The 9,010-nt window shown below is 39.1% G+C and overlaps 1 protein-coding gene and 1 long non-coding RNA gene across 2 annotated transcripts in view; one reads left to right on the plus strand and one right to left on the minus strand.

The window, feature by feature from the left end:
* grid1a (glutamate receptor, ionotropic, delta 1a) overlaps positions 1-9,010 on the minus strand; it is a 293,648-nt gene that overhangs the window by 129,987 nt on the left and 154,651 nt on the right. The gene's annotated exons all lie outside the window — the stretch shown is intronic.
* On the plus strand, positions 3,747-4,151 carry LOC130405085 (uncharacterized). Its single transcript, XR_008904286.1, has 3 exons — positions 3,747-3,811; positions 3,918-3,981; positions 4,088-4,151. It is a non-coding gene; the product is annotated as an uncharacterized LOC130405085 (long non-coding RNA).

Here is a 9,010-nt window from a genome sequence, read left to right on the forward strand (position 1 = left end):
TATATAGATCACTTAGTCTTTTCAACACAGCAAAGTATTAAGGAGATAATGGTCAAAGAGAAAAGCAGCCAACCCTAGCTGTGAAACTTTTTAAAAACTATATTTTTTCATTTTGTTGGAGTGAAAGTTTGAAAGACGGTAATGGTTAGATGATGGGCCCTGACAAAAAAATTCCAGCACATTAAAGGATGACCATTCATTTCCACAAATGGCTGGACTATTAGTGTCCAAATGGATTGAATGTGGTTTATAAAACTCACCACGCTGCAAAAAAAAAGATTTATTACATGAAACATTGAACAGGGGACTAGAAATGTTATTAGAAACGTTACACTTATTACCAAGGTATTAATTAGTAACAATAGTGATTCTCGTACATAGCAAATCAGGCCTATTAGACATAGCTGAGAATGTAGAGAGAAAGAGAGACTCTCCTTGCTTACAATCCTCGAGTAAGATACCTAAATTGGCTGGTCATGTTCCATAATAGCATTTATCTAACTTCTGAATTCACTTTCGATGGATTTGGAAAAAGTCTGTCGCTCAACTGCATAGTTGACAAATATTGTTCCTATGTGTGAATGTAAAGCCTGAATGTGAGCAAGACACCCGAGGAAACAAATAAAACTAGGGAAAAGCTTTAAGCCGCGTCGAAAGATTTGATATGTTTCGACTAAGCAGTCACAGGATAAAGGCTTTGTCAATACCCTTTTAGATATTAACAAAATGTCCCCTGGAAATTTGTTTTTCCATAACATCACCAACAATAAGACACATGGTCAAAACCCAAACCTTGCTTGTGGCATTTTCAAGCTGCCACGTCAATGACAGGGCTAAACTGAGTTTAAACACATGTTCATCCTTAAAAAAGTTTTTCTCAATAAGATATCCCATCCAAGCCACATCCAACCAACCGGTTTAGCAATATTTACTACTAGCAAATTTAGTTTTAGGAAGTGGAAAGCCCGATCTCATGCAGGAGCCTGTACATTTTTGGCGTCACATAACAGTCATCCAAGTTGAGTTGATTAAAGTTCTTAGGAAAAATGTTACGGGAGATCCAAAATGCCCCCAGTCAAACAAGGTCGGCTAATCAGAGAAAATGTAATTTGTCGTTCTACTACAGGTACAAAGATGCTGACTTTGTCATTCACAGATTCATTTTCTACTGAAAATCGGTAAGGCAGTCTGTTGTGAATACCCTCTTGGCTCCGAGGACGGTGCAGTGGTTTTATTTAAAAAAGCATCACAGTCTGATCGAATTTCGCCGGCACAATCACAGAGCAAACGATCCTCCAGAGGGTTTTCAAGATGCATTACCCACACTGTTAGAGAGATTATCTTGGATTTCCCATCTTGTCTTTGCTCAAAGGAAGGCAATATGAAACACATATTTTGTATAATCTAGAATTGCATTTATTTAAAGTTTGAGAACAAATGTCGAGTCATTGTTGGTTGTCTTCCCTCTGTAACGCAAGTACAATATAAGTTGTTCTGAAAATGATTATATTTGATTCTGTTTTACAGCATGCAATTCACAATCTAAAGTAAGGAATCAGTCTTGAAATATGTGACACCCTGTGTGCGTGTGTGTGTAAGTGTGTGTGTGTGTGTGTATAAGTGTGTTGTGTGTGTCTGTGTGTGTGTGTGTGTGTGTGTGTGTGTGTGTGTGTGTGTGTGTGTGTGTGTGTGTGTGTGTGTGTGTGTGTGTGTGTGTGTGTGTGTGTGTGAGTGAGTGTGCAAGTGTGTGTGTGTGCGGGCGTGTTTTTGTGAGGAGCATTGTGTCTAGAAAGGTCTTCGTAAAGGTCAAAACATACCCAGCAGACACATCAGCAGGCTATTAGCAACGAGATAACTGCCATCCCATCCCTCCAATCAATGAAGAGAAAGCCAGGTGAAATGGCAGCCACCTGTGGTTTTGCTGTATACTGCTAACGATAAAGCTTTCTTCCCTAATGAAGCCCAGATGCTGGCCGATGGAGAAATATTCACACACACGGACCATTGTGCTTTCTTTAAGATTGTAATTCATTAGGTACTTCACCGTTTATATCTTTCAAATTCTCAAAAGGGTACGCTGACCTTTTGCGTGTCAGCTGACAACAAGGACGGTCTATCCACATCGACTACAGCGGCGCCATATCTCACAATAAGCTTGAGACAGAAGACACACAATCGTTGTGCAGCTTTGGGATAGAAATCCTACTTAGCCATGTGTGTGTGTGTGCCTTGGCATGATCGTTTGTAAAGCAGTGCATTTGCTTTCTTTATTTCCAATGTCTTTGAATCTTTCAGCAGTCACTTTTGAATTTGTAAACCTCTCATCATCTTTAAAACACTTCTGTATATCCTTTGAGACATCAAAGCACAGTAAATGAATCCCCCCCCTCCTTATATAAGGGTGTGGGGGGAATCGGGGGATATAAGGCTGAGCCACAATCACCTCGGAATTGTTTTTACTTCCATGCCAACGCAATTCAATACTTGAATGACTTGTAAATGCTTATGACCCCTGCACACACACAATGACCGTAACCTAAGTATACACACACACACACGCACATGCACACATACACACACACACACACACACACGCACACACACAAACACACATACCTAAGCATGCACACACATACACGTACACACACACACAACCTAAGCATTTCAAAGCACACAAAAACAGACATACAGACACACACACACTAAAGAATGTGCATACACCCACACAGGTGCCTACACACACAAACACACACACACACAGTCACCTTAGCATGCACACACACCCATACACCAACACACACACATACACACAAACACTGACGCACTTTAACCAAAGACATTTCATCTAACTGCATTTCTGGTAACCCTTCCTTTTACAGTCCCCTAATTACTAGGTATTTACCCGGTAAAAACCTGGTAAATCATAGTGTATTACTGGGTAATTACCACTGGTAATAAGAAGGTAAATACAGAGGTAGTTACCCAGTAAATACATGGTTAATCATAGTGTATTACTGGGTAATTACCACTGGTAATAAGAAGGTAAATACAGAGGTAGTTACCCAGTAAATACATGGTAAATCATAGTGTATTACTGGGTAATTACCACTGGTAATAAGAAGGTAAATACAGAGGTAGTTACCCAGTAAATACATGGTAAATCATAGTGTATTACTGGGTATTTACCAATGGTAATAAGAAGGTAAATACAGAGGAATTATCCGGTAAATTATAGTGTGTTACTGTGTAATTACCACTGGTAATAAGAAGGTATATACAGAAGAATTACAGCTGAAGTACTAAGTTAAACCTCCACTATCACCCATCAACTCAACTAAGTACTGTGTAAATTACTTTTTCTTAGTTATTATTCATAGCTACACCCATTTAGAAAGGGTTTATTCGATTTACCTTAGAAACTATGGAATTACTTACCTGGTAACAAGCTCCGCAGGAAGTTTTCCTCTAGTTTCATGGTACATCTTCTTAAATACTGGGTACAAAGCCGTTTGTTTCCATGGTGTTACCACGTTATTACCATATAATTTATAATGGATACATTCCATTGTCCATGCAGTCAACACAAACTTGTACCATGTACGTTCTGCGACGTTACCAAGTAAAACGCGACAATTTACCCGGTAAGTAAGCTGAAACTGTACTGTAAAAGGAAGCCTTGTTCGTTTCCATGGTATTACCAGGTTCTTACCATATAATTTGTAATACGTTATTCCCTTTTCCATGCAGTCAACACAAACTTGTACCATGTACGTTCTGCGACGTTACCAAGTAAAACCCGACAATTTACCCAGTAAGTAAACTGAAACTGTACTGTAAAAGGAAGCCTCGTTTGTTTCCATGGTATTACCAGGTTCTTACCATATAATTCGTAATACGTTATTCCCTTTTCCATGCAGTCAACACAAACTTGTACCATGTACGTTCTGCGACGTTACCAAGTAAAACGCGACAATTTACCCGGTAAGTAAGCTGAAACTGTACTGTAAAAGGAAGCCTTGTTTGTTTCCCTGGTATTACCAGGTTCTTACCATATAATTTGTAATACGTTATTCCCTTTTCCATGCAGTCAACACAAACTTGTACCATGTACGTTCTGCGACGTTACCAAGTAAAACCCGACAATTTACCCGGTAAGTAACCTGAAACTGTACTGTAAAAGGAAGCCTCGTTTGTTTCCATGGTATTACCAGGTTCTTACCATATAATTTGTAATACGTTATTCCCTTTTCCATGCAGTCAAAACAAACTTGTACCATGTACGTTCTGCGACGTTACCAAGTAAAACACGACAATTTACCCAGTAAGTAAGCTGAAACTGTACTGTAAAAGGAAGCCTAGTTTGTTTCCATGGTATTACCAGGCTCTTACCATATAAGTTGTAACTGGTTATTCCCTTTTCCATGCAATCAACACAAACCATATATGTTCTGCAACATCGTTCACCAGTAGTTAAGCACTTTAATTGTTGTTATAAAACCCCAAACCACTGTTGATGAAAGGCATATTAAAATTAAACAAAATCAAAGGCTTATCTTTCAAACAATGCATATCTCACAAACAGGCACTGAACACTGAAGAAATGGAACAAAAAAATGAGCCGTCCACATCAACTCAATTTAAATGTTACTGATGGTGTTTTCATAAAACACATGACATTGTTATTGGCAAGTGACCACAAGGAAGACTGCTTCAACCTCTTCAATTTGAATAAGCGGTGAATGCCGCAATCTGCCTAATGGAGCATCTTTGTGGTCATTCGCAAACCAATGAGTCCACTCGATGAATGAGAGATGACTCTTTAGTGTCTTCTCTGTGAGGTATCCCTGCAGTCTCCACATCTGGGATTTGAAGGCTGACCAAGACCTGAACAGGTACCTCCAAATCTCCCCTTCCATACTGTAATAAAGAATCAGAAGACAAGAAAATAAACATTAGGACTGTCAATTAATTAACATTTCTAGAACATGTAGAACTCAAAGATTATTTTGTTTATTAGTTAAAAAAGGATGCTGGTCCTCTGGCCATTGTGTTTGGTCATATTGAAAAGAGAAAAAGGCATAGGCATAAATACAGTTAATAGGACGGGAGGGGACAGGCTGTTACCTCCGGTTAATAATAATTTCAAATATAATTTAGTCGATTTTTGTCGAATATTAAACTATTAACTTCATTATGATTAACTATATTGCAATATATTTGTGTGAATAATCTCCTGAAACAATTCCATGGTAACGTCTCTGCCACCAGTCGGTGAGTGTAATTTGTTGACGGTCCCTAAAACAGGTAGCAGCCAGAACGTAAATTACGTTGTTGCACAGACATTGATGGCGCCAACATGTGTTTGTGATTTTCGCGATACGGTGTCCTAAACCGTCCTCAACATACTAAGCCCGTAATGTATTGCACTTATGTTCATGAATCCGATTAGGTGGTAAACCGAATATCAAACCGGAGGCTAACTTGCACCTGTTGAGGTGGCATGCTCCGGTAGAGCTGCTCTTTAGCATCGCGCTAACCGGGGCTAACAGAGCCTGTCTCTTCCCGTCCTATTAACTGTACTTATGGGAGAGAGCCCGATTAAATCCGGATATTTTAATAAATTCGGTGTTATAGGTTTTAAACAACATGTCCGAGTTATTTGAATGACAGAAGCTCCGCTAGCTCGATGCTAAAGGGCTAACCGGAGGTAACAGCCTGTCCCCTCCCGTCCTATTAACTGTATTTATGATTATGCCTTTTTCTCTTTTCAATATGACCAAACACAATGGCCAGAGGACCAGCATCCTTTTTTAACTAATAAACAAAATAATCTTTGAGTTCTACATGTTCTAGAAATGTTAATTAATTGACAGTCCTAATGTTTATTTTCTTGTCTTCTGATTCTTTATTACAGTATGGAAGGGGAGATTTGGAGGTACCTGTTCAGGTCTTGGTCAGCCTTCAAATCCCAGATGTGGAGACTGCAGGGATACCTCACAGAGAAGACACTAAAGAGTCATCTCTCATTCATCGAGTGGACTCATTGGTTTGCGAATGACCACAAAGATGCTCCATTAGGCAGATTGCGGCATTCACCGCTTATTCAAATTGAAGAGGTTGAAGCAGTCTTCCTTGTGGTCACTTGCCAATAACAATGTCATGTGTTTTATGAAAACACCATCAGTAACATTTAAATTGAGTTGATGTGGACGGCTCATTTTTTTGTTCCATTTCTTCAGTGTTCAGTGCCTGTTTGTGAGATATGCATTGTTTGAAAGATAAGCCTTTGATTTTGTTTAATTTTAATATGCCTTTCATCAACAGTGGTTTGGGATTTTATAACAACAATTAAAGTGCTTAACTACTGGTGAACGATGTTGCAGAACATATATGGTTTGTGTTGATTGCATGGAGAAGGGAATAACCAGTTACAACTTGTATGGTAAGAGCCTTGTAATACCATGGAAACAAACAAGGCTTCCTTTTGCAGTACAGTTTCAGCTAACTTACTGGGTAAATTGTCGTGTTTTACTTGGTAACGTCGCAGAACTCACATGGTACAAGTTTGTGTTGACTGCATGGAAAAGGGAATAATGTATTACAAATTATATGGTAAGAACCTGGTAATACCATGGAAACAAACGAGGCTTCCTTTTACAGTACAGTTTCAGCTTAATTACTGGGTAAATTGTTGTGTTTTACTTGGTAACGTTGCAGAGCGTACATGGTACCAGTTTGTTTTGACTGCATGGAAAAGGGAATAACGTATTACAAATTATATGGTAAGAACCTGGTAATACCATGGAAACAAACGAGGCTTCCTTTTACAGTACAGTTTCAGGTTACTTACCGGGTAAATTGTCGGGTTTTACTTGGTAACGTCGCAGAACGTACATGGTACAAGTTTGTGTTGACTGCATGGAAAAGGGAATAACGTATTACAAATTATATGGTAAGAACCTGGTAATACCATGGAAACAAACGAGGCTTCCTTTTACAGTACAGTTTCAGGTTACTTACCGGGTAAATTGTCGGGTTTTACTTGGTAACGTCGCAGAACGTACATGGTACAAGTTTGTGTTGACTGCATGGAAAAGGGAATAACGTATTACAAATTATATGGTAAGAACCTGGTAATACCATGGAAACAAACAAGGCTTCCTTTTACAGTACAGTTTCAGGTTACTTACCGGGTAAATTGTCGCGTTTTACTTGGTAACGTCGCAGAACGTACATGGTACAAGTTTGTGTTGACTGCATGGAAAAGGGAATAACGTATTACAAATTATATGGTAAGAACCTGGTAATACCATGGAAACAAACGAGGCTTCCTTTTACAGTACAGTTTCAGCTTACTTACCGGGTAAATTGTCGCGTTTTACTTGGTAACGTCGCAGAACGTACATGGTACAAGTTTGTGTTGACTGCATGGACAATGGAATGTATCCATTATAAATTATATGGTAATAACGTGGTAACACCATGGAAACAAACGGCTTTGTACCCAGTATTTAAGAAGATGTACCATGAAACTAGAGGAAAACTGTTCCTGCGGAGCTTGTTACCAGGTAAGTAATTCCGTAGTTTCTAAGGTAAATCGAATAAACCCTTTCTGAATGGGTGTAGCTATGAATAATAACTAAGAAAAAGTAATTTACACAGTACTTAGTTGAGTTGATGGGTAATAGTGGAGGTTTAACTTGGTACTTCAGCTGTAATTCTTTTGTATATACCTTCTTATTACCAGTGGTAATTACACAGTAACACACTATAATTTACCGGATAATTCCTCTGTATTTACCTTCTTATTACCAGTGGTAAATACCCAGTAATACACTATGATTTACCATGTATTTACTGGGTAACTACCTCTGTATTTACCTTCTTATTACCAGTGGTAATTACCCAGTAATACACTATGATTTACCATGTATTTACTGGGTAACTACCTCTGTATTTACCTTCTTATTACCAGTGGTAATTACCCAGTAATACACTATGATTTACCATGTATTTACTGGGTAACTACCTCTGTATTTACCTTCTTATTACCAGTGGTAATTACCCAGTAATACACTATGATTTACCAAGTTTTTACCGGGTAAATACCTAGTAATTAGGGGACTGTAAAAGGAAGGGTTACCGCATTTCTTGCCCCCACGAGAGATATCTCATACCTTGCCCATTACTGTGCTTCCTTGATCACTTCATTTGTATCACACTCACAAGGCCGAGAGACGCTGGGAACATTAGGGCATTGATGCATGCTTCTATTTAGCCGTTGTGAAAAGGTCAGAGAGGTCCCCTTGTCTTGTCCACCCATAGACAAGACAGAGGGACCACAACCGTCCAATCAGGGATGTCATCAGCTCTCTGTCACACCAACCATCCATCCAGTGATGGGATATGGTATACAGCTTGAGTGGACTATGCCTGGGTGCAACAAAGAAGGCTAAACATGTACGATAAACATGATGTTACAAAAAAAATGAGACTGAACAGATATTTTCAGAGATGTCACGTGTTTATTATCTTCAAATGAAAGTCTGTAGCCCAGGCCTTTCCTATAACTGTAATCTCAAAGGTAATCATAAGAGTGGTATTCTGGCAGAAAGAGAAACAGGCTTTATTTACTCTAGTTTAATGATGATGATGTGTGTGTGTGTGTGTGTGTGTGTGTGTGTGTGTGTGTGTGTGTGTGTGTGTGTGTGTGTGTGTGTGTGTGCGTGTGTGTGTGTGTGTGTGTGTGTGTGTGTGTGTGTGTGTGTGTGTGTGTGTGTGTGTGTGTGTGTGTGTGTGCTACCTTGGTCGTATCATGGCATCATTCTTGGGAGTTGCACTGTTCAAACTTAAAAAAACACATACGTGCAATATACAAAAAACTCTCCAAGGAAGGCATCGGAAGCCAGAATCAATACAATCTCTTTGGAGCTGTACGGCCAAAAGGCAGTTACGGTTCAAAGGTACAATTTGAAATAGTTTCTGCCTAGCAGGTAAGGTTGTGCACTGA

Source organism: Gadus chalcogrammus, chromosome 15, assembly GCF_026213295.1.
Source record: "Gadus chalcogrammus isolate NIFS_2021 chromosome 15, NIFS_Gcha_1.0, whole genome shotgun sequence".
In the NCBI taxonomy this organism is placed as follows: Eukaryota; Metazoa; Chordata; class Actinopteri; order Gadiformes; family Gadidae; genus Gadus; species Gadus chalcogrammus.